Raw genomic sequence first — 25,283 nt, forward strand, 5'->3', positions numbered from 1 at the left:
TTCTAAGTCTTTTGAGAATTCCAAAAAAAGCTTTCTACCATCATCAGCACTTCTTTGCTAGTTTCTCACCTCTTCTCCCTTACCTTTCCAAAGCTGTATGTTGTGGAGAGAAAGGATGAAAAGAGAGAGTCCATTTATGAACACTCCTTACGTTTCCAGCTTTCTCTGATGGAGGCTTGTAAGTGTGCTGATCATCCATTATCAATGAAATCTCAAGGAATTATAGCTTTTATTCCTCCTTATGAGGGAATCAAAAGGAATAATAAAATTACTAAAACGGTGCATGTACCAAGCATGTCCAGGAGTCTTAAATGCTTCATGCCTGTCATAACTCAGGGAAGTGTAGCTTTTTAAAAAAAATCCCCCCTAAAATAAACAAGGACTACTTAGAAAAATGCCCTTTCCAAACTCATGTTGGCAGCAACAGTTCAAAAGCAACTTTTTAGTTTAATCTAAAATGTCTTTTCGCCACTTTGCCTCTGCAACTATGTGAATTCATGAAACTATGGAAACAAAGGGAGGAAGGGAAGCATGAGAGTGTAATGGTTTAGGAAATTCCTTTTTCCTTTCTGCAAATTCCAAAACTCTTGTTTAAAATTTTTCACTACTTGAATTTTTCCTCAAGTTTTGAGTTCTGAATTAGTATATTTTGTTTGCAGAGGGCTTTCATTTGTGGGGAGGGCTTTTCTTAGAATGTAGTACATGTAGAGTTTCTAGTATTATTGTGTATTTTCTTTTTTACAGCTTAACACATGTATTGATTGAAATATAGCACAAGAATGAATCCTGAATAATTTATACAATCATGTCAATATTCCCTTTTGTACTGTTATTTCTAGAACTACTGCACACATATGTAAACTGGAAACTGTGAAATAACATGTGTGACAACTTTGAAAACATTTTAGAACTTCTCCAAATGAACATGGAAGACAGGCAGAGTTACCTAGTGAAAGAAGAGCTGTATAGGAAATACGCTGTTCCCTGATTTTCACACATGAGAGATCATCTTTGAAGTCTTCTTGCACCATTTCTGTCAATGCATAATTGTTTAAATGAAAGGGGCATAATCTAGATAAGAGCTGGTAGAGGTTAAAGCAGATAATTATTGCTTAGCAATCACAAAATGTACTTGCTTTTTGTGTGTTAAATACATTTTGTGGTCATTAAGCAATCATTGCCGTCACCACAAGTTTACCAGCATTGCAAAACCTAGAGCCATATGGACAAGGAAGGTGGATTTCCCATAATCTCTACTACTGCTGTGGCCTTCAGAATTGCTAAGGATGTGACTGGAAGTTCCTGTCTCAGTTGATAGTTAATCCCTTTTCCAAAAGGACATTCTTAACTCTCTGATCAACACTTTGCAGAGCTTGCCCTCTGACTTTGCTCTTCTGCATTCTCTGACCTGTCCTCAAGACTCAAATGGAAAAGATATAGTGTCTTGGGGCCAAGCGACACAATGCACCCAACATGTGCTGGGTTGCAGGTGTGCGATCAGACTTGCACACAGATATACCTTTGGAGAACTCACCATAGAGGTGCTTCTTTGCTCAGAACTGTTTTTTCCATGGAAAGGAAAGCAGTGGGGCTTTTGCCCCTTTTTTCTGGCTACGCATATCCCGGGATGGGGTGGAAACTGGAATACTGGCATAAAACAGGCCTCTTGTTCAGTGTACCCATGCTCCTCAGTCTTGCTTGAGTCTCTTGCAAGAAGTATTCCAAAGGAATTTGTAATGGGACCAACTTTATTTGATATTGGCTTGAGGATCTGTGTTTTTCTGTGGAAAATTATCAACATCATTATTAAAATTATTAGGAAAGGACATGCTGGAACACTTTTTCAAAGAAGGTCCTAGTAAAAACTTACATGAGTAAACATAAAGGAATGCCATGTTCATTGAGAGCATTGTTTACTAACTGCTTTCTTGAACCTTTGTCTGTTAAATGATAATTGACTTGTAAACATATGTGCCCTCTCTCTGTGTGTCTTTTAAATTGGGTTATTGTGTACAATGGGAGCCACTTTGGTGTAGTGGTTAAGAGTGGCGGACTCTAATCTGGAGAACTGGGTTCTATTCCCCACTCTTCCACTTGAAGCCAGTTGGGTAACCTTGGGTCAGTCACAGTTCTCTCAGTCCCCAAAATAAATCTAACTCACTACAAAAAGAGCTAGAGTTTCAGGCTGCTGGACTCAGCTCTCCTGGCTGTATTATACCCACTAAATTATTGTGTACAATATGCTGAAAATGTATCAACTGTTAAAATAATCATTTGAGAGTTCTCTGATCATTATTAGTGGAATATAACAATAGGCTTTCTTCTGAAGAACATGCACCCAAAGAGTTGAGCGAGACATAATTTGTGGTGCCAGTACTCAGTTATGCTTATACTTGACATTTCTGTTTTTGTTCCTGTGCTTAATTTTCTTGGAAGTAGTAGTGATTGTTCTTGTTGTGCTATAGTAGAAGTTTGTATGACATTTGACTGTATGAAGTACCAGGACAGCATAGCAGAGTTTGATTTTTTAAAAATGGACATGGTTATATGCAGGGAACTACCTTCCAAATCTTACACAGTAGTTTTATTATTCAGAAGTACCAGTCATCAGATGATAAAAGCCAGGCAAACTGTGTTATGCTTTGAAAAGTCTCTGTGCTTTTGAAAATTGTTCACCTTGTACTTTAAATTGGATATGATGCAGAATTAGATAGTTAAACAGGTTTTGCTTGAGTTGCACATACTGCCAGTTTTAAGTTTTAAAAAGCATGAATTTTACAGGTAAAAGATTTTAGCAGACAGTAAGGAAAAAGAGGTACAGCGGAGCACCAGGGGTCAGGTATTCGGAGTGAATGAAGACTAGAAAAGAAAGACGAATGAGAAGGAGAGCAAATAATTAGCTGGGGACCACAGGAACAAATGGGCCACTTGCCATCATCAGTTTCCATAACTGGAGAGCCATTCTCGATAACAGTGAGATTATTTACTTGTATGTTGTTGTTTTTTAAAATTTAAATTTACTTGTATGTTGAATGCAGAAGAGTAACAGAGTGGGACAGGTTCCTTCCAATCTTACAGACATCTTTGTAGCTGCAGTTGTAACCACACCTAAATAATTTTTCAAAATCTGCTACAGCTGGCTCTGTCTTACTCCAGTGAGCTAGGCCTACTAGAAAGCTTGATGCAGACATGATCGCTAAGCACACTTATGTTGCCTACTAGAAAGCTTGATGCAGACATGATCTCTAAGCACACGTATGTTTCTTGAACTCCCTCAGTGACTCACAGTGTGATTGGATCTCCTGGACAGTCCCTGGCAAAGTTCATCTCGAGTATAGCACCATATGGAATAGCTCTGTGCCTGTACATTAGTCGCTTGTGCTACAGATGAGGTCATTGCAACTGTTTTTGCAGAAACTAAATCATCTCAAGTTACCAGAAAAGTGGCAAGTATCATGTAGTGTTATAGTTGGGGTCACTTAGACCAAATGACATATGAACCATATAATTGCTTGACATTTATCGCCTCTTTATGTCTGAACGGTTGGACTGATCTTGTAGATGACTGGCAGCAGATTGCCAGTCACCTGCATCTATTTGAGAACGGATCACAAGTCTAGCTGGGTTCATAGGCAAACACCAAAAGCACACAGTAATACCTGAATAGTAAGTCTCAGTTTAAAAAAAAACCTTAAAATGTTCTTTTCATTATGTGCCTTTTAAAAACTGGAAACACTGGCAGTGACAGTTGATGGGAAGGATAGCAGCTGAGAGAAAGCAGTGCAGACACATCAGAAAGCATTGTAATTGTGCTTCTCTAACTTATCCAGGCAGTTCACCAGGCTGCTGGTTCTGTGTTTACAACTGGCAAGCAGAATGTAAGCCTTGGTTCTTTTATATGTGAAGGGTTTCTGGCTATCTTCTATTTATTTTTTGAGGATTGCCTACTGGGAACCATGAAGAATGAAAATTTACAATGCATCAATTTTCTTTCTTCTATTCAGTCTGGGGCAATTTTAACTTCTGGGATGTTGAAAAGCAATACAGTATAACTCCAGTATCTTATAATGGAATTGCTAGATAGGATATATGTCTGTTTATGTTGTAATACCAGTCAGTATATTACCATTATGTTTGTATCAATTGTTTCAGGTTGGCTGAAAAGTCTGAAGAGACTTTAGAATGATATGTACATAAACTGTGCCTATCCTTTCAGCACACATTTTTCCGCTGCTTGATAGTTTGGCATTAGACTAAAGCTCAGTTCAGCCAGGGCTCTTTTTGGACCAGAACACACCAGAACCGTGTTCTGGCTGGCTTCCAAGCATGCCCCCCTCCCTGGAAAAGTTGAAAAAAGACAGCTTCCCTCACACTTTCCTGAAAAAAGCCAAAGCGCATGAGAGTCATGCAGCAAAACCCCTCTCTGGACCAGGTCTCTGGAGCAGGTCTCTGGAGCAGGGTGGAGAGGGAAGGCATGTGGATAGATTGCAAACTCTCCTGAGCCCCACCAGTCTACCGGGGGAGGAAAAAAAGTGCTTGCGCAATTGCTCGAGGCTTTGGAGCACGGAGGATACTCCACTTTATTTATTTCGCTGGGGAGAGGTGGGGGAGAGCCCGGGGAGGAGAGCGCACGCGCGAGAGGCTTGAAGGAGCCCCGTTCCAGTGGGGGGGCACAGGATCCCTTTCATTGGTCAGCAGAGAGGCTATTGAATAGGTGCAAGGGGGCCCCTGCAAACGATTTATTTTAGTTTTACTCATTGCCTTCATTTATAATTATGAATAGTCACAGTCAAAGATTCGATGGGTAGATGGTTGTTTCTGCAAGGTATATTGAGGGCTATTAGCTCCAAACAAAGTTTGAGTCCAGCAGGCACCTTGAAGACCAACAAAGTTTAATTCTGGGTAAAATGCATGCCCAGAATTAATCTTTGTTGGTCTGAAAAGTGCCACTGGACACAGACTTTGTTCTGTTCCTTCAGACCAACAGGGCTACCCCACCTGAATCTATTAGCCACAAGGTGTAGATGGAACACTCTTGTCTGGGGCAGTGATGCTCTGTGTCTTTGGTGCTTGGGGGGCAATAGTGGGAGGGCTTCTGGAGTTCTGGCCCCGCTGGTGGACCTCCTGATGACCCCTGGGTTTTGGCCACTGTGGGTCACAGAGTCAGTCAATCCTTTCCTTATCTCGGACCCACTGTTTTGATCTCACAATTGACAGTAGATTACCTTCTGTGTTTGGAGAGCATCTCTTGATGGGCTTTTCATTTCCCTTTTTCCGAAATCCCCCCCGCCCGCTCAGCTCGCTTGCTGTTCCACTCGCCCTGCTCGGAGGGTGCCCTGCTGCTGCTGCCCTGCCTGCTGCCCCACCCCTCCCCTCCCTGGCCTTGTCTTGCTCACCAAAAGCCCTGCTGCTCGGCTCTGCAGTTCTCAGCAGTTCTCCCCCCCCTTATGCCTCGCTCCCTCCCCTTATGCCTCGCTCCCTCCATTGCAGCAGGAGGCTCAGCTGGCTTCCCTCCTCTCGGCTCTTCTACTCTGGCCATCCTTTTCTTTTCGACCCCCCCTTCCCCTCCCCTGATCTTCTCCAATTATCTCCCCCGTGTCCTGTGCGGAGCTGCAAGGAGGCAAAGTGCCCCTGGTGGGCACCCAGAGGCGTTCTTCGTGGTGACCTAGGCCCTGACACTGGAAATACCACCCAGGGGTTGAAGGAGGGGAAGGGCTGTGGTGGCAGCATCAGGACGTGCCTTTTCTCCCCCCCCCATTGTCCTTTCCATCTGCCAAGCAGTCTCTTCAAGACCCAGCCCAGCTAGTGCAAAGAGGACTCTGGGCTTGCTGAGAGAGTGTGACTGGCACAAGGTCAGCCATGGCAGAGTGCGGGTTTGGACCTGTGTCTCCCAGCTGGTGAATCCGATGCTCTAGCTGCTAGCCCACACTAGAAGCCAACTCCTTTGATACTCCTGATCTCTAAAGATATTTGCTAAAAGTGCTGATCATGTCAATGAAACTCACTTCCAAGTGTCAAGTTTGTGCACACTTTACTTGGAAGGAAGCTCCAGGGTTTCAGTGGAGCTTACTTTCTGGATGGGGTGTAAAGGGTTGCAGTCTCTTTGGACTTCCTCCTTGTGCTCAGTGGTACTTCCTCCATGCATGTGGGCAGAAAGAATGGAGACTTGGAAAATCCTGGTATTTAATATAAGAAACCCAGTAGCTCTATCCAGAGAATAAGCCAGGTTTGCTACTTTTTAAATGTAGCGGGGCATTCCTTTCCTTTGCTTTGGCAGGGCTTTGTTCCAAGTCTATTGCCTTAACTGGTTTCTGGATCAAGTTTTGATTATGACTCACAAACTCCTTAGGCCTGTGAGCAATGGCTTTCAAGTCCCCCCTTAAGTCATCTAAAAATGGGTAAAATCCAAGTAATTTAGAGATTAATGTCATCTCTCCAAGGGCTGTGATTCACAAACTGTATCAATCAACTCCAAAGGCTGCTGCTCCTGTGTTATATCCCCCCCCCTTCCCTCGTGCTGGAAGGCAGATCCAGTTTAAAGCTGCCCAGGCCCTTTTCCTCTGGTGTGAACAGGCCTTTTGCCAATCTATAGTTAAACCTGTCTATAGTTCTATAGTTAACCGTATTTTAGAGGGTTATTATAAATTCTTAGCCATGCAGAATTGGCTCCAGACAAAAATGCTTTTGCTACAGCGCAGCTCCAGCCCCTGGGATAGCCTTGGTGAAAATCCACCTCAGTTGCTTTTGTCCAGTTTTCTTTTTTGAAAGGAGAAACCAGAAAGGGGTGTGTTTGATTTGGTACTTCTGTGTCCAGCTTTGACTTTAATAGCAAAAGAGATGGGTGTGTGTGTGTGTATGCCTGAAATGGAAATATTAAAGAGACTTAAATTTCAACATCACATTTAGCAGGATTTTTCAAAATGCTTTGTGAGTTGTGTTTTTATGTTTGAGAGAGAAAATCAGAGATTGTATTACTTGTTCTCACAATAATAAAAAAAAGAAATTAGTAATTTCAAATTTTGTGTTTTTCATTCTTCCTAAAATGCATTTATATTTGAAAATTGGTGGGTGTATGGGGGGGGCACCAGTAGGTAGCCTCGCCTAGTGTGCAAAAAAACCTGGCGCCGGCCCTGGGTGTAGTATTGGGCCGGGCCTCGGGCTCAGCTTGCGTTAGAGCCGGCCTGTTGCTGCTCTCCTCCATCCCAACCCAACCCCTGGCTGTCCAGGCTCTGGCTCTCCACAACCAGGTTTGGGAGTTGTGCAGAGCACTGGCTGGGCTTTGAGTGTTCACAATTACTGGACCTGGATGCTCCGGCACTGAGGATCTGAAAGTCATTGAACTTTAACAAGGAAAGTTCAGAGGGAAACTCTGGTGTGAAACTGTGGAATGAGATTACAGGGATTGTGAATGGTCCATCTATTGCTTGAGTATTATTTTATGTTTTGCATGCAAATGTCATTGAGTGGATTTCTTCATTTCATACTGGTTTAACCTCTCTGGTCCCAACCAGATATCTTCCCCTCTGTGTCAATACATGCCTCCCTATCTGCTGGCTCAGCATTCGTTTTATGCATCTGAGGAAGTGGGCTCTAACCCACAAAAGTTTACTCTCCAACAAACTTGTTGGTCTTTAAGGCACCTCCCTCTGTTTGTGGTTTGGAAAAGTGTTGTAAGCTTGAAATATTAAAGCAAATTTGGGGATGTTTTCACAGTAGTAAAAGGGATGCTCCCTTTCCAGCATAAAAACTAAAGCAGAGTCCATTTCGGCTTGGAACAGCACTATGGGTGAGGAAGAGGTCCTGCTCCTCCCACCAAGCAGTGTTCCCTCTAAGCTGAGTGAGTTAGCTCACATTTTTTTAGCCTCCAGGCAGCTCACAGATTTTTGTCTTAGCTCAGGAAGGATGGCTCCAGAGCAAACTAATTTATGCAGTAGCCAAATCGCTCGCTCACAACTTTAATGCCAGTAGCTCATAAAGTAGAATTTTTGTTCACAAGACTCCACAGCTTAGAGGGAGAATTATTTTCCGCAACAAAACAGCAATGGAGTAGTTATTTCCACGAACAGCAAAAACTCCCCTCGCCTGTGTTGCTGTGGCATGAAAAACAGTTGGGTGGAGAGGCAGGAGCCTGTGGTGGTGTTCTTAGTCCGAACAGGCTCTGTTTTATTTTTTCACTGCACTGTCAGGGGTGTGGCCTAATATGCTAATGAGTTTCTGCTGTTGGGTGTGGCCTATTATGCTAATGAGTTCCTGCTGGGCTTTTTCTACAAAAAGAGCCCTGGTTCAGACATAACATGTGTAACAATTCCTTGTTTTAAGTGTGTGTGTGTCTCTCTTTAAATGTTGGGTTGCGGTGCAGTGAATGCAGAGTAGAGTGATTGAAAGAGACAAGTGTTCTGTGGTTGGAGGATGAGAGAGTGTGGGAGGAGTTTTTAAAGTGGATCTGTGTGCGTGTCAGTCAGTTATGAAAGTTAAGTATGAAAGTCAGAGTTAGGAGAGACAGTTGAAAAAAGCAGTTGAAGTTGTTCAGTGGAAATTCAGTCAGTGAGAGAGGTGAAAGAATCTGTGTGGGATCCGAGAAGGATCAGTATATGTGTATTAAAGTGATACAGTTGACAAGCTCATTTACAGGAACCTTATTCCCAACCAGTTACATAATAACCAACCTCTTATTTTGTTCCCCTTTCAATAAATCTTCTCTTATTTAAGTTAATCCCAGAAGTCATAACTATTCCTCAGGACCACAGAGACCCTTGAAAGCCTAGACCTTGGGTCACAATGCCAACATAAGAAGCTGAGAGAGGATTTGGAATTTATAAAATTCCTGGTGGCAGCCGGAACTACCTATTTTATAAACACCCAGTATAATTTAAAGAGAAACCTAGTCCTCCCCAATAGGAGGTTGTCACAAGTGGTGACTAGCGGTGGGATACAAACATCCTGAGGAGAGAACATATTAAATGGAATAAACATTCTGGGAGAAAGAAAACTCTGAGTGAAAAATGGCAGAGTTTCTAGGATTAAAGAAAGAGGCACTGATCCAAAGGTGTAAGGACTTGGATTTACCTCATGAAAGCAAAAGTGTGGAAGAGATGAGAGCTATCTTGATTCAAAACGTTGTGGAAGTTAACAAGATTGCTGAGAGAGATGGAAAATAAAACCCCAGTCCAGAATACTTATGAAAGGAAAGTTAAAAGTTGATGCAGAAAAAATAAAAGTTGATGCAGAACTGTGTGTGGCTACAGAGGGAAGGCCTGGCGAGCGATCCCCCCAGTGACCCTCAGAGGCGGGTGGGCCAGGGGGGCCCCTGGAAGGATCGGGGAGGTTTCCCCAGCCTGTCCAAGGGCCGGCTTGCCCAGGCTCCCTGCAGCCGTGGGGTGCCTAGGCAAGCCAAGGGAAGGCATGGGGGTGTGGCCTAATATGCTAATGTGTTTCTGCTGTTGGGTGTGGCCTGTTATGCTAATGAGTTCCTGCTGGGCTTTTTCTACAAAAAGAGCCCTGGTTCAGACATAACATGTGTAACAATTCCTTGTTTTAAGTGTGTGTGTGTCTCTTTAAGTGTTTGGTCGAGGTACAGTGATAAGCAGACTAGAGTGATTGAGAGAGACAAATGTGCTGTGATTGGTGGATGACAGTGTGGGGGGAGTTTTTGAAAGGAATCTCATTGGGTGCGTTCAGACGGGGCATTTATGCCGGTATAGATGCCGATTGGAATCGGTGTACTTACAGGCGATCACACGGCGAACATCTGCCTTCCGTCCCTAACCGTTGCAAACAGCCTTTAACCGTTGTATTCTGATACTAGATCCCCAAGTGGTGGCCTCCTGAGTGCACCGGTTCCAACCACATTATCTCCGTCTGATCGCTCTTCACCGGTGTCCAGCCACTTCCGTTCAGAAGCCTGAGGCTTCTGCTTTTCAGCCGCCTTTTTTTTTTTAAGCCTCCTCGATGTGCGCTTGGGTGAAGCTTTGCCCCGGTGTTTGTAAAACAAACAAACAAAAGGGCCTAGTGTAAGGCTTTAGACGAGTCCGGGACCTCACGGAGGCCAGTTTTCGCTTCAGGGCACGCTTTTTGGGACGGGGTGTTCTGCGCCTGCATGAAGATCTCAACTCTGTGGATGGCTGCCTATGCGTATGTGCAAAATATTTTTTAAAATTTAAAAACGTTGACTCGTGCTGCTGTGTGTTGGTAGTGTGAACGGGCATATCGCGATGTGCTGCGCAGTCAGGAGGTGAGTGTGATCGAGCCGCCACCACTTCCTGTGGCAGTGAATTCCATGTGTTAATCACTCTTTGGGTGAAGAAGTACTTCCTTTTATCCGTTCTAACCCGACCGCTCTGCAGTTTCATGGAGTGCCCACGAGTTCTTGTATTGTGAGAAAGGGAGAAAAGTACCTCTTTCTTTACCTGCTCTTTCCCATGCATAATCTTATAAACCTCGATCATGTCACCCCTTAGTCGTCTTTTCTCCAAGCTAAAGAGCCCTAAGCGCTTTAACCTTTCCTCATAGGGAAAGTGTTCCAACCCTTTTATCATTCGAGTTGCCCTTTTCTGCACTTTTTCCAAAGCTATAATATCCTTTTTAAGGTGTGGTGCCCAGAACTGCACACAGTATTCCAAATGAGGTCTCACCATTGATTTATATAGGGGCATTATTATATTGGCTGATCTGTTTTCAATACCCTTCCTAATAATCCCCAGCATAGCATTGGCCTTCTTTATTGCAGTCACACACTGTCTCGACATTTTCAGTGAGTTATCCACTACAACTCCAAGATCTCTCTCTTGCTCAGTCTCTGCCAGTTCAGACCCCATCAATGTGTATTTATATTTAGGATTTTTGGCTCCAATGTGCATCACCTTGCACTTGGCCACATTGAACCCCATTTGCCATGTTGACGCCCACTCGCCCATCCTTGACAGATCCCCTTGGAGTGCCTCACAATCCTCACTGGTTTTCACCACCCCGAACAACTTTGTATCATCCGCAAATTTAGCCACTTCACTGCTTACTCCCATCTCCAAATCATTAATGAAATGAGTTATCCACTACCTACCTCTGTTTTGGGGAGGTTACAAGGAGACACAAAAATAAATTAAGAGGTAACAAGGAAAAATGAGTCAATCATATGCATCTATACACAGTCGATCCTTAATTACCAAACTTAGAAATAAGGCTACCTTTTCAGTTATTTCGGGTGACGAATCATTCAGGAGATGGTGCACATTCAAAGCATCTGGGCAGCCTATCATGTTAAGTAAAATTGGGTCTAAAAGGGTAAAACGTATATCATCATATTGGGAACAGTATAGAAGAATATGGAAAACCGAATCAGCTTGATTTAGATTACATGCACAAAGTCTTGCTGAATATGGGATCCCATTATATCTACCATAAGTGACAGCAGATGGAATAGTATTGCATCTAGCAAGCACAAATGCTCTGTGCAATTGTGGGGCAGCTCTCCCTCCTGCAGATGCTCCCCTCTGGCCCACAGCAGCTTGTGTTTATTTGCCCAGGAAATCACTTCCACATTTCCCAGCCACCATGCTTGAATACTTTGTCTCTGACCTCACTTTCTGGGTGAGAAGTGGCTGCCGCCATTGCTGTGTGGGACTCCAGAGCCCATCCATCCATCTCTGGCCCTGCAAAGCCCTCAGCTTTCCCAAGTGCTCTGGTGGGAAAGGGCTTGGAGGAGCTCCAGGTCTCTTCTGGGGCCCGTGGAGCAAGGGAGGGAGGCAGCCACCACACTGCCCTCCCGCAGGCCATGACATCTGAAGCTACTCTCTTTCCAGTGTCATTCTTCTTTTGCCAATCAGCCAAAACTTCACCTGCCCCTTCGAGGTCCACCGACACAGCTCTCCTCAGGGAAGCTCTGGCCAGACAAAAAAGCCACCACCACCTTGGGTGGGCCCTTTTGTTCCCAGAGCCAGCACTGGCCGGGCTTTCCTTCCTGCCCTGTCCCATCCCACCACTGCTCCCATCCCAATGGGCAAGGTCCGGAGGGAATGCTGTGGGCAGCAGAATAGGAAGGGGCATGGCTGTGGGGCATGGCTGTTGTGAGGGGTATGTGACCCCGATATGCCCCACCATAGCTGTGGGCCAGGCCTCATTAGCCTATACTTGATGTTGGGATTATTTTGTTTCAGTGCACATCATTTTACACTTGCCAACATTAAACTTCATCTGCCACACTATTGCCTTCTCACCCAATCTGTGGAGATCTTCCTGGAGCGCTTCACAGTCACCCTTGGTTTTTACCATCCTTAATAATTTCGTGTCATCAGCAAACTTGGCTACTACACAATTCACCCTTAGTATCAGACCATTTATGAACACATTAAATAGTACCAGCCCCAATACCAACCCTTGTGGGGACCCCACTGCTTACTTCCCTCCATTGTGAGAATTATCCATTTATTCCTACTCTTTGCTTCCTATCATTTAACCAATTTTTAATCCATAAAACAACCTGTTCTCTTATCCCATGACTCCTGAGTTTGATCAGAAGTTTACTCAGGAGTCTTTGTCTTGTCAAAAGCCTTTTGAAAGTCCAGTAATATCTACTTGGTCATCATTGTCTACATGCTTGTTCACTTTCTCAAAGAACTCCCAAAAGGTTGGGAAGGCAGGACCTCCTTTTGCAGAAGCCATGCTGATTTTCCCTCAGCAGGCTTTGTTCTTCTGTGTGCCAAATAATTATATCCTAGATTAAAGTTTCTACTGATTTGCCAGGGACAGACATTAAGCTAACGGGTCTGTGATTTCCTGGTTCCTTTCTGTATCCCTTTTACTACTTCCCAGTCTTTGATACATCAGCTAAATTTAGTAATAGGATATATATACCGGTTAGTAGATCGACAGTCTTGCATTTGAGTTGCCTGAGAACTCTTGGGTGTATGCCATCAGGACCTGGAGACTTGTAGGTTTTTAATTTGAGATCCAGTGTGGTGTAGTGGTTAAGAGTAGTGGACTCTATTCTGGAGACCTGGGTTTGATTCCCCACTCCTCCACATGAAGCCAGCTGGGTGACCTTGGATCAGTTGCAGTTCTCTCACACACCTCTCAGCCCCACCTACCTCTGTTTTGGGGAGAAAAAGGGAAGGTGATTGTAAGCTACTCTGAGACTTCAAGTGAAGGGCAGGATATAAATCCAACTCTTCTTATTCCTCTCTCCCCAACCCCCAGTAGGACAAGGACTTCATCTCTTTTTTTCTCAATTTGGCTCAGTTCCTCAGACTCCCTTCCTGAAAATAGTGGCTATGGCATAGGTACATGCCCCACACTTTCCAAAGTATCATCCAAAGGCCCAGCTGCTTTTCTGGCTGGTTTCCTGGTCTGGATATATTTAAAGAAATGTTTATTGTTTATCTGGATGCTTCTTGCAAGCAGGGGGAGCAAAACGGACTGCTGAAATCAGTTTCATCTATTTCATCCTAACAGCAATCCCTCCCACTTCTCATCATGAACCGCACAAACCTGCGAAAAACCACATGGAGGGCTGTGGCGCTGAGACTGCATGAACCTCGGTTTGCGAACCACAACCCAGGCAATTTTATTAGCGAACTTAGGGTTATAGGCAGCGCTGTACCCATCCTAACTATAGGGGAGTAGCCCGTGTTCAGATGATGACATAACTGTAGTTAGTTTAATTAAATCATGGCTTCATGTGTTCTTTGAATTGTGCCTAAGAGTCATGAGACAATGGTAGCTGACCCAAGAATAATTGTGATGCACTGTGTTTAGGATTGCCAGCTTCCAGGTGGGGCCTGAAGATCTCCTGGATTTACACCAGATATCCGGACTACAGAGATCAGTTGCCCTGGAGAAGCTGACTGCTTTAGACCCTTTGGCATTATACCCCAGTGAGGTTCCTCCCCCCTCCAAAACTCTGCCCTCCCCAGGTTTCACCCCCAAATCTCCTAGAATTTCCCAACCCAGAGTTGGCAACCATATGTTTAGTTTTACCACTGTAGTGTGAGTTGTACCACACACAGCATGGGCTGATGAAGAAATCTTAAATTCACTGTTAATGCATTAGACCTCAAAACTATTGATTTATAATGGATTTAACTGGTGTCCATTCAGATTAACAGGGTTTTTCCAGAAATCCATTTGGTCATTCCTGGAGAAATTGAAAATAAAACACACTCATGTTGCAAAAATGTTTTCCCAGTTCATGGGATCTGTTAATGTTGTTGCTAATTATTTTCTAGTGCATAAATACATGTAAGGGTTTTTGTGTGTGTGCGTGTGTGTTAAAAGATATACATAACTTTATGAACAGATTTGTCATTGATCCTATGTGAATTTTTTCCCCCAGGAAACTAAACTTAGTATCCTATGTTGAGCAATCCTTTAATGAGTTTCATGCTTTTTCATTTTGTACCCATTCAAAATTTATTCAGCTGGGAGGGGGGGATGGGAGGAAGCATGGAACATTTTAATGACAGGATCTCTGCAGGAGGCATGCTCAGATGACTGAAACTTTAGAGAACAGAAGAATGAAGTTATTTTGGGATTTATTTCATGTCTTTTAATTTGGACATCACATAATGCATTAAAGTAATGCTTGTCTTTAATATATTTCACCTTTTTAAAGTCTCCTATCTCATCTCATTGACAGTTGATTCTTAAGTGTACCCCATCTAGATAGACACCTTTGCTTTTTATTAATAACTGGAACATAAAGGAAACTAGCCGTTTTCTCTTGTTAAGTGAAACACTTCTGATGTGAAGATTTGCTCCAATGGCAATGTTGGTTCTAGGTTGGCTAAAATTGCTTATTTTGGTTAAATTCTGAGGAATTTAGTTTCTTTCTAAATAAATTAATTCTACATTCAACATTTTCAGAATAATGTTCCAATATTGACTTTAGAACAGAATTTCTTTGTTGCAGTCAATGTCTTTGATCCAGTGATTGCTGACTCAGAGGGGATGAGGGCTGATGCTGCAGAAGAAACTCACATAGACAACAAGACTTGGTGAAAACATGGCCACAGATTTTTGTTGTATACAGCCAAAGGAACATTGGTCCAGCATGGGGATGGATCGGGTGACCCAGCTGCCACCTGATAACCACACTCCCCCACCCCACCTGCTAGGAGATAACACCATGAAGAGGCAAGACCCTGGAATCCATGTGGGCACTGACCACTGCATGGCCCCATTGCCACCTGATGGTAAACCAACCTGCAGCCCCTGTGCTGGGCATGCTGCTGAGTGGCTGCACACCCGAGACCCCTTAAGGGAGTCTTCAAACGAGGTTAGGCGAGCATGCAGGCCTGCCCTCCCCAAAAGTATCCATCCCAATGCCCAAACCACATGCACTGTAAGAAAAACAGTGAACAAATACATGATTGCTGCAACATGACCCATAAGACCGAAGTTCAAAAATGGGTGTGGGTGGGAAAACTGATGAAGCTGGACTGAGGGTGAGATTAAGTAGCTGATGGGGTCAGTTCCCCTGCCCCTCAGGGCTGGCCTGCTGCACCTGTGGCCTGCATCTGCACCAACCTGTGGCCAATCCCTCCCTCACCGTACACCACTGGGGCAGCATGACGCTGCAGCTGACCTTCACCTCACCCTCACCCCAATCAGCAAAAGCGGCATTCAGGTAAGTCTGTGCCATCTTACCTTGCACAAGTGGAACACACTTGGACTCACTCAAGGAGAGTACCTGATTTCTACCACCTCTTGTAGCCCCTTCCCATGCCACATCACCCACCATTCTGGAATGCACTCAGACATCTGGAGTGACTTTTCAGGGGCACAAGAAGGATTTGGCGGCAACACCCCATTACACAATTGGAACTTTCCTTGTGTTTCATTGTGTTCCTCTGAATGCCAACATATGTCCACATTCTTGCAGTGGTGTGGGTTGTTCCCATCCCTCGTAAAGACACAAACAACAATACCTAGGCAAAACTGGGTTTATTAATTGGATGGCTGATTTGTATGTCCAAACTATTCCTTTAAATTCTAAAAGTAGACCGCAAGTAAGGCAGTTCATTGGCTTCAAGTATTTTGGGCACTTTCACCCTGGCTCCAAACTTGGCCAGTGCTACTTCTGGGTATATTTACTCTAGCCTGCACATTAAATGTGCCAAGCCACCCATTAGTTTAATGAATGATAGGCTGTTTTAGGAGTGGCCCTTCATCCTTATTCCTCAGCATGCTTACCAATTATTCTTAAATATATACTTGAAACCTGCCCTATTCTTGCTGTCCCTGGTTATGACACTATCGTGTATCATTGGGTTGGTCCTAATAAAGGTTACTATGTAGATAGTGTCCTTGGCTTTACATGACTGTAAACAACTTATGTGCAATTATGGCCTAGTTAGTCACAAGACCAGGCCTGTTTATAACACCAAGTTTTAGGATCAGCATGAGACAGACAAATGAGGATCTTCTAATTGAACTTATTCGGAGAGATCCAACACGTTCCTGTTTGGTCCATAATGGTGACCTGCTGATTGCACAATGGTTACATGGGTCTATCAGCAGCATTTAGGGAATGTCTGTTATGAGGAAAGCAGAGTTTGTTTATAAGCGTCTTCCTGGAGCCTTTCAATTGACTGCACACCGGCCCAGTTTACCAATGATGCCTCGTGCCCCATTTGAATTAGAGGGACTGGTGCAGCAGGATCCCTGGCTTCATCAGAGTCACAAATGAACTTCTCCAAAGTGCACTGTCAACTCTTGCCTTCATGGACTTATCTGTTCTACATCAATTAAAATGACAGCTCATCATGGGCAGAAACGAATTGCCCAGTCTGGAGCTAGAGGAACGTTACAAATAAAATAGAGAATGAATGTGCATGTTTAATATGTGTGATAAAGTTATATAGACAGAGAATGCCAATGGGAAAATTTGTAGGGAAACAACATGAAGGTAAAAGGGAGCTGTTTTGTCAAAAAAAAACCATGTAGACATCAGACAAATGCTGTACACAAGGATTCTTGGCACTAATCTAAAAAAAAGTGTCAGTTTTGTGCATTGGTTCATGAAAGGTCTAGCAACTATATCTAGAATTGCTGTAGTAATTTAACATGTTAGATTTCTGACATGATATTGTAGCTCTCTTTGGAACATACAGTTATCCCCAACCTCCTATCTCTTTCAATCCAATTTCTTTTCTGGAAGGGAAAAAAAATTCTAACTGGAAGTTTAAATTTGCACAAGCTGACTATGGAATCAAGATTGGGGTACACATCTAGATGAACATCCCATTGAAAGTAAAAGACAAAATGAGAATTTAGGAGTTGTGCATCTGATTATACCGACAGTTCCTAACAAGTAAGAATATGCTGCACCAGCATTTTTATGGGTATCCAAAATCATGGGGGAAGAAAAGGGGAAAAACTGTAGAAATAAAATACATTATGAATAGTAATACTGTAAAGTGATGTTAGAATCAGATGGGAAGCTGTGTTGGTCTGAAGCAACAGAACCAAGTTTGAGTCCAGTGGCACCTTTAAGACCAACAAAGTTTAATTCTGGGTATAGACTTTAGTGTGCATGCATATGAAAACCTATACCCAAAATTAAACTTTGTTAGTCTCAAAGGTGCCACTGGACTCAGACCTTGTTCTAACGTGTTGTGTCCTGCTTACTTGCTGATGCTTTCATAGCCAGTGTTGAATAGTGAATTTGGACACCGTTAAGACAGTTTCAGACCTCCACCCTGCCATGGAAGCTCAGAGTGGCTTTGGGCCAGACAAGATCTCTCATCCTAACCTACCTCATAGAAGGTCAGACTGATTTTATGTAAATCATGGAAACATTTTTATTTTATTTTCAGATAGCTGGCACCATATGTTATCCAACTAGTTTCCCCATCGTATTTATGATGGACTGATCTTCTTTCTAGCATTTTGCAACTTGGTTTGAACCAGGGCTATTTTGGGGCAGGAACGCACAGGAACGAAGTTCCGGCTGGCTTCAGAGTTGGCCACGCCCACTACAGCCAAAACCTCTGTGTGCGTGGCTACAGAGGGAAGGCCTGGAGAGTGACCCCCCCGGTGACTCCGAGGCGATTGGGCCGGGGGGGGGCTTGGAAGGATTGGGGATGCCTTCCCTGGCCTGTCCAAGGGCCAGCTTGCCTGAGCTCCCCGCAGTCGCGGGGTGCATGGACAAGCCAAGGGAAGGCATGGGGTGTGGCCTAATATACTAATGAGCTATGCTGTCAGGGGTGTGACCTAATATGCTAATGAGTTCCTGCTGGGCTTTTTCTACAAAAAACCCTGGTTTGAACACTGGGAAGAATTTCTTATCTACATGATTGAAGACTGCATATTTAGTCCTAAAATGACCTTGTTATTGGCAGCTAAAGCCATAACTTGCGCTATAAGTTTAACAGCTGTGTGTAAAGACCATTGGAAATGACCTGTTTGCTTATAGAATTTTCAACATTGTTAAGGAACTTCATTACATGTTACAAATTCTAATTTTGATACAACTTTGCTATTCTGGTTACTAGAAACAGCTGCACATCTTTCTCTTGAAATGGGGGCATAAAATATACCCACAAATGATAATTTCCTATTATTTGACTAAAATGAAGAATAGGTCCATCAATGGCTATTAGCCATGGTGACTAAAGGGAACCTTTATATTCAGAGGCAATATATATCTGCCAGCGCTGGGAGGCAACATCAGGGGAAGGCCTTGGCCTCTATGGCCTGCTTGTTGGCCCTTGCAGGGCAGCTAGTTAGCTACTGGGTGAAACCGGATGCTGGACTAGATGGTCTTATCCAATGCTCTGATTACATTGATAAAATAATTTCCTTATATCATACCTGGCTTAGCCAACACCTACTTAGCAATGACTAACTTGGGTACCCTTTGATGAAAGCGGAGAATTAGCAACAATAGTCAAATCATACATCATATGGTTGTTGTTTGTGTGTGTGTGTGTGTGTGTGTAGATTGAACACCAAACTATAGATTGCTTCAACCCGAGAAATAATTAGTGTGTGATGCAGAAGTTGAGGAGACCAGGCTGGGGTGGGGGAGGAGTGTGCAAGCCTGAGACTCACCTGGTCTTGTTCCAGGGTTGCCAGGTCTGGGTTGGAGAATACCTGGAGACTTTGGAGGTGGAACCAGGAGAGGGTGGGGTTTGGGGAGGGGAGGGGGCTCAGCATGGTACAGTGCCATAGAGTTCACCCTTCAAAGCAGCCATTTGCTCCAGGGGAGCTGATCTCTGTCAACTGGAGACCAGTTGTAAAAGCAGGAGATCTCCAGGCCCCACCTGGAGGCTGGCAACCGTACCTTGTTCACATGCTATTAAACTATGACTTGGCATTATATCTGGATCATGCCAAACTTTTCATAGGATTCAAAAAGTACCACTTTTTTATTTTAATGTGGGTTCCGTGCAGTTATTCTCAAGAGAGATTATTTGGGGGGGGTTAATGCATTTTAGTTTAAAAGTAACAATACTCAAATGAGATCACTGTGAGAGTTCAGAGATAGGGAGGTTTCCTGTGATTTGAAGTATATTAGGTAGGCTTCAATACAGCATGTACTCCTTCTGCAAAGATTTTGATGTGATTACCTTGCGTCAGGGCCTTTTTTGTAGAAAAAGCCCAGCATGAACTCATTAGCATAACAGACCACACCCAACAGCAGAAACTCATTAGCATATTAGGCCACACCCCTGACAACACAGGTCATTAGCATACTAGGCCGTACCCCCATGTTAACAGAAGTGTGGTCATCCAGCCACGCCCACCTTTTGCTTCTTATTCTGTATACCTTGTTTATTGTCAAAACCCAGGGCTTTTTTTGTAGCAGGAACTCCTTTGCATGTTAGGCCACACACCCCTAAAGTAGCCAATTCTAATGAGTTTCTGCTGTTGAGCATGGCCTATTATGCTAATGAGTTCCTGCTGGGCGTGGCCACCTCAGGAGCCAGCCGGAACTCCGTTCCTGTGCGTTCCTCCCCAAAAATAGCCCTGCCTTGCGTGATTCAACTCTCTAGAGGGAAAATTCTGAAGTACATGAGAAGTGAGGGACTTGGGTTGCATAGGCTGAGAAGAATGGCGGAGACATTATAATGAGGGAGACATCATATTGGTGGTGCTGGGGAACTAACATTTTAGAAAAGGAGAACAATAATTAAACACATGTTCTTAGCCAAAATGCTGAGAAGCAACAAAAGAATAACTAACTGCTGATAGGAATCTGGCTGGGATTAGGAGGCTAAATACACTTTGGAGGGGCTCTCCAAGGGAACAGAATTAAGGAAGGGGATGTGTGGGCTCTCCAGATACATCTGGAAGCTCACAACCAGAACATGAAAGTCATGGGTCATAACTTCCCCTAGCTGTTCCCCCCATCAGTATGAAAGGAGACTGTCTCTGAACATGGAAGTTTCATCTGCTGTTTGTAATAATAACTGTCTTCCAAGAATTCTTCTGTAATTTTTTATGAAAGCCAACTAGACTAATAGCCGTCCTTGTAGCAGTGAATTATGCAGTTGGATTGTAAAAGGAAATAATTGTTCAATGCTGTTTTGTGACTTTCCTTGAATCCCCCACCCCAAATTCTGTATACTTGATAACCTGGATGTCAAACATGAGCAGTGCAGCACATGGCACACCAAGACCATGGAGCAAATTTTGGGTCAGCTACAGTAGCTTTAAAAGTCAGGGGTTATTGTAGGGTTTAATATTTGGAGCTGAGATACAGCCTCTGCCTTGTACTCAGTTTGTGGTTTTAGGCAAGTGACTTGCTTTCATTTAATCCAGAACTACTTCTTTCCTGATTCTTGTGAGTCAGTTGTCTCTGGGAGTTTACAAGTAGTGTGATACTTTCTCTTTCTCTCTCTTTCTCTTTTTGGCCCCGGCATTTAGTATGAACATGCCGCTTCTGTTTAGTTATCGTGAGTGATAGCTATGCCTATGCATGCCTTTCCTGAAAGAAGGCATAGAAGAAATAACTTGGCATAATGAATGGGTGAGTGCTGGTTTTTAAAAATATCGGCTGTTTTTGTAATTTCATTCAGAAAAATACCAAAATATCACACATTCAGCTGGACCCACATATTTAATACTTATGTGCTGTTTCAGAATGGTTCAGTTCTCAGCAGATGATCTAGACATATCTTTTCATGGAAGGGAGTAAATTAGCCACTAAGTCTTGCATTATTATTTTTTTATTTTCTTTCATTTTTAGTGTTATGACCTATTGTACTAAAAATGAATTAATTTTGGGGTTGGGAGTGCAATATTTATTCAAGGAATCCAAAGGACCTGTGATTGACAAATTCTTCCTTTGTTTTCAGTAATAATGTATTTTGTGGTGAGGAATATATTTTCAAATAGGATTTGCAGATGACTAAATTATAGCTGCCATTTTGTAAACAAATACACTTATTAGGCAAAATGTATATGGCGGCATGCCAAATGTAACAGCTGAAACATATCAACCTTGGTGAAATGATCATTTAGAGGAGCCAGCCGAGTTTCATGGCTTGCAGAATACCAAACAAAAGCTGTAGTCTGCAGGAGCTGCCAGACTGTTATACATATTAAGTCTAAGCCTTGTTTGAGAGGTTCTAGTAAACTCTTAAAATTATTTATTTGCCATGCTGATAGAAAGCTCCATAAATGTAGGACAGATGCCTAACAAGGAATACATGCATTTACTGCCAAACAATGTTATCACAAGCAAGAAGGAATGCAGAAAATGGCAATACAGAAGTAAATAGGACACGGGTGAAAGATGCCACGGATCACTTGCGATGACTTCTGTGAACATTTTTTACCCCAGAATAGCTATAGATTAAAAGGGTCAGAATGTGGGTTGTGTGAAGACTTCTTCTGTGAGACCAAATTTTCATTGGAATGACCCACTGTACAAAAATGGCTTGGGTGAAAATTGATAAATCGTAGGTGTGATGGAAATAGTTTGTACACACATTTGCAAAATAAATGTGTTTTATGGGCAGTGAAAGTGTGTCCTGCCACTTCCATTTGCCTATATTCAGTGTGCAGAGACATGGAAAAATTAAAGTAGAGTTTCTGCATTACATATCATGCCAGGCTATAAGAAATTCAGCATAGGTGGTTATAAAGAATTTCTTGAGCATAATTTTCATATCTTAAACTGAACATTAAATTGAAATTAAATTGAATGACTTCTGGTAAAGGATAGGTTATTATACTATGGCCTTTTGGAACAAAAGTCCCATTAAGTAGTAAAGAAATTCACAGTATAATAGCAGAATAAGCTTGAATACACTTTTCTTAACCCTTATAGCTCCTGAGAATCCAGAAAGTTTCCTTATATTGGAATGTTAGACCTTTTAAAGTATATTAGCTTGAGAAAGCATGGGAAGCACTTACTTTCTATGTATAGAAGTTCTGTATAGCAGCTTGCTTCCCATCACTCAGCTGTTTTGGGTTGTCTTGTGCAGCCCTTTAAACTTTAAATGGACTGCAGAAGACAGCCCGAAAAACAGCTGCATGGTGGGGAGGCTCTTTTGGACTGTTTTTTTATGGGACTGCACAAGACAGCCAAAAACAGCAGAGAGGCAGGGAGTGCTTCCCTGCCACTCAGCTGTTTTTGCGGCTTTTGTAGGGAACAGAAAGCAGAGGTTTAAAGGGACTCAGAGATACTTTAAACCCTTGCTTACTCCATGAACCACCACAAACTGCTTTGAAAGTTCGTGGAAGTTTGTGATGGTAGACCTGTCACAAACTTCTGTCCACAAAACATGAACAGGGCATCCTTTTCTGTTGATCAGCTGTTTTGGGGGGTTTCTACAAACCCCATTTAAAAGGACGGTGGTCCCTTTCAACAGTGTGTGTAGGACCATGAACTGGTTCAGTTTATGAACAAACCTCCTGGTTTGGCTCCGTCTGTGGTTCAGTCACAAACCATGAACCAAACTACATGTTCCCAGTTCGTGCCCATCCTCAGTTCTGTATAGCTTCTGTCTCACTTTAAAGATGCTTATTGCATCCTCTACATTGCTTATAACATTTAAATACTGTATACCTAACATTTAAATGCAAGGGTTCAAAATATAACAATATCAAAAATAATAACAACTTCTGTTTAGTACTTTGAATTTAAAGAATAAAAATTTATGGAAATTTCCCAGATTTCCCAGGCAATGTATTATCAGTCCTGAGGGAGCAAGGAATCAGGTGTTGTGTGTGTGTGTGTTAGCCAAAATGCCTTAATTTATTAATAAAAGTGGGGAATTATGATATTAATAATTGGCATAACTATAGGATCATGACCTGTATATACCAGAGTCCCACTTATCCAAGTCCCAGAAATAGATGCAGAGACTAGATCTTAAGAATCACTAGGGTTTTTTTTTTACTGAAGGAATATCCACATGCACACAAATATAAAATCAAGCAATCAAAACACAATACAGAGCTAGGAAATTAAGGTAGGAAAATATAGAGACATTTGCATTAGCAGGTAATTTCATTGAGAGGTGATACTTTACCTGTCCTGATGTGGAGAGTAGAATCTGTAGTGAAAAATAGGGTGACTTTAAGGGAAGGGTTTTCCCCTCAGATGGCTGTGGCCCCACCCCCAGTGTGCCCGGCGTCATCACGTCACCTCTGGCTGATGTGCACGCCGGGGTGGGTTTTCCCCCAGGGCCCGATTCCGCGGCGGCGGAAATCGGGCCTCCAAAGCAGGGGGAAATCCGCCCCCCAGGGGGACTTGGCAGCCCTAGGTGTTTCCCCTTTAAGAGCAAAGAGCCAGCGTGGATGGAGATCGGGCTTGGGAGGAAACGCGGGTTCTATGAACTTAAAGGCAGCCACCCTTCTCTTTCAAGAGACCCCCCCCAAAACAGGGGACCCCTGGCAAACCGGGGGGGTTGGCAACCCTATTCATACAGGAGTATTTTATTGCTATTACTTTAAGCTGTGGGTAGGAGGAGGATACACTGACTTAGGAAGAAGCGGGGTGGGGGGCAAAAAAGGATGTTAAAATTTTAAAAAGCCAGCAGGGGCAATGGAGGCACTCAAAGAGGGCCAGGAAAATAGGCAGGTAAGTCAGAAGCAGGGTTGCCAACACTATGGTTGAGATATTCCTAAAGGTTTGGGGGCAGAGCCTAGCAAGGGTATAGTTTGGAGAGGGGAAGGAAGAATTTGGGGAGGGGAAGGAGCTCAGCAGGGAGGTGATGCCATAGAGTTCACCATCTGAAGCTGCTGTTTTTCCCAGGAAAACTGTTGTCTGTAGTTTGGAGATCAGCTATAACTCTGAGAGAACTCCAGGCCCCACCTGGAGGTTGGCATCTCAAGTGTGAAGGATTTGTAAGTTCTCTGGTTAGCGCTTCTTTATATATGTTTTATTTATTTATTTATTATTTTATGCTGCTATAGAGACATTTGTAGAAGGGTAGGGTATACTTTTATAAATAGATGGGGGGGGAGAAACCTCTAAAACTAATAAGATACTTGAAAAATCTTTTGAAAAATCAAATCAAAACATTTAGACTGGAACTGAATCCTATACAAGTACAGTTGTCTCTGTATAAATGGGAATTCTGAAAAAGCAAAGTTCCAGGTTGCATGAAAAGAACCCCACAGTTATAGCAGTTCTGTTCAGATTTGAAAATAAATGTACATGGGGAAGAAAGAGGCTTGCTGCCATGTCTGTGTTCACACTGTGTGCATTTACTGTAGTTATGTCTATCATGTGAAACGGTCTCTCATTTCAAGGGCTTTCTCCATGTCCTGAGTTTTCCAAGTTGTTACAATCTTTGAGTACAAAAGCCTCCTACTGCTTTGATAAAGAGTCTGAAGTAGAGATGTAGCAGCCATGCAACAGAATATCAACATTGCAGTTTATTTCTATCATCTTGGCAGATCAAAGAAAGTTCTTGAAATATTTTAATATGTCCCTAGATTAATAGGCTTCTTAAAGAAAAGTGGGTTTAAACAGTTTCCTTTTTTGTGTGTATTTCATAGCCAATCAAAATTATTTTTTCTACTTGAAGGAAAATGACCTTTAAAAGAAAGGCGGAACAACTAAAGAAGTGGGTGCTGGTTTTTTCAGTCCTATGAGGCTATTTAAGATTGAGAAGTACACATCATCTTGCACACAAGTTTTTTGCATGTACTAAGGCACAGAGAGGTCTCCAAAACAGCATGCCATGATGACACAGTTATACCACAACCCTAGGTATTCATATTGGAATACAGAGGACAGCAACAGCATATGGCCCAATCTGATTAGTTCTGATTTTTTAAAAACAAAACAAAAACAAACAACCCTGTAGCTAAGCAAGTGTTGGCTTTAA

Source organism: Gekko japonicus, unplaced genomic scaffold (genome assembly GCF_001447785.1).
Source record: "Gekko japonicus isolate JY-2015 unplaced genomic scaffold, Gekko_japonicus_V1.1 scaffold378, whole genome shotgun sequence".
Taxonomy (NCBI): domain Eukaryota; kingdom Metazoa; phylum Chordata; class Lepidosauria; order Squamata; family Gekkonidae; genus Gekko; species Gekko japonicus.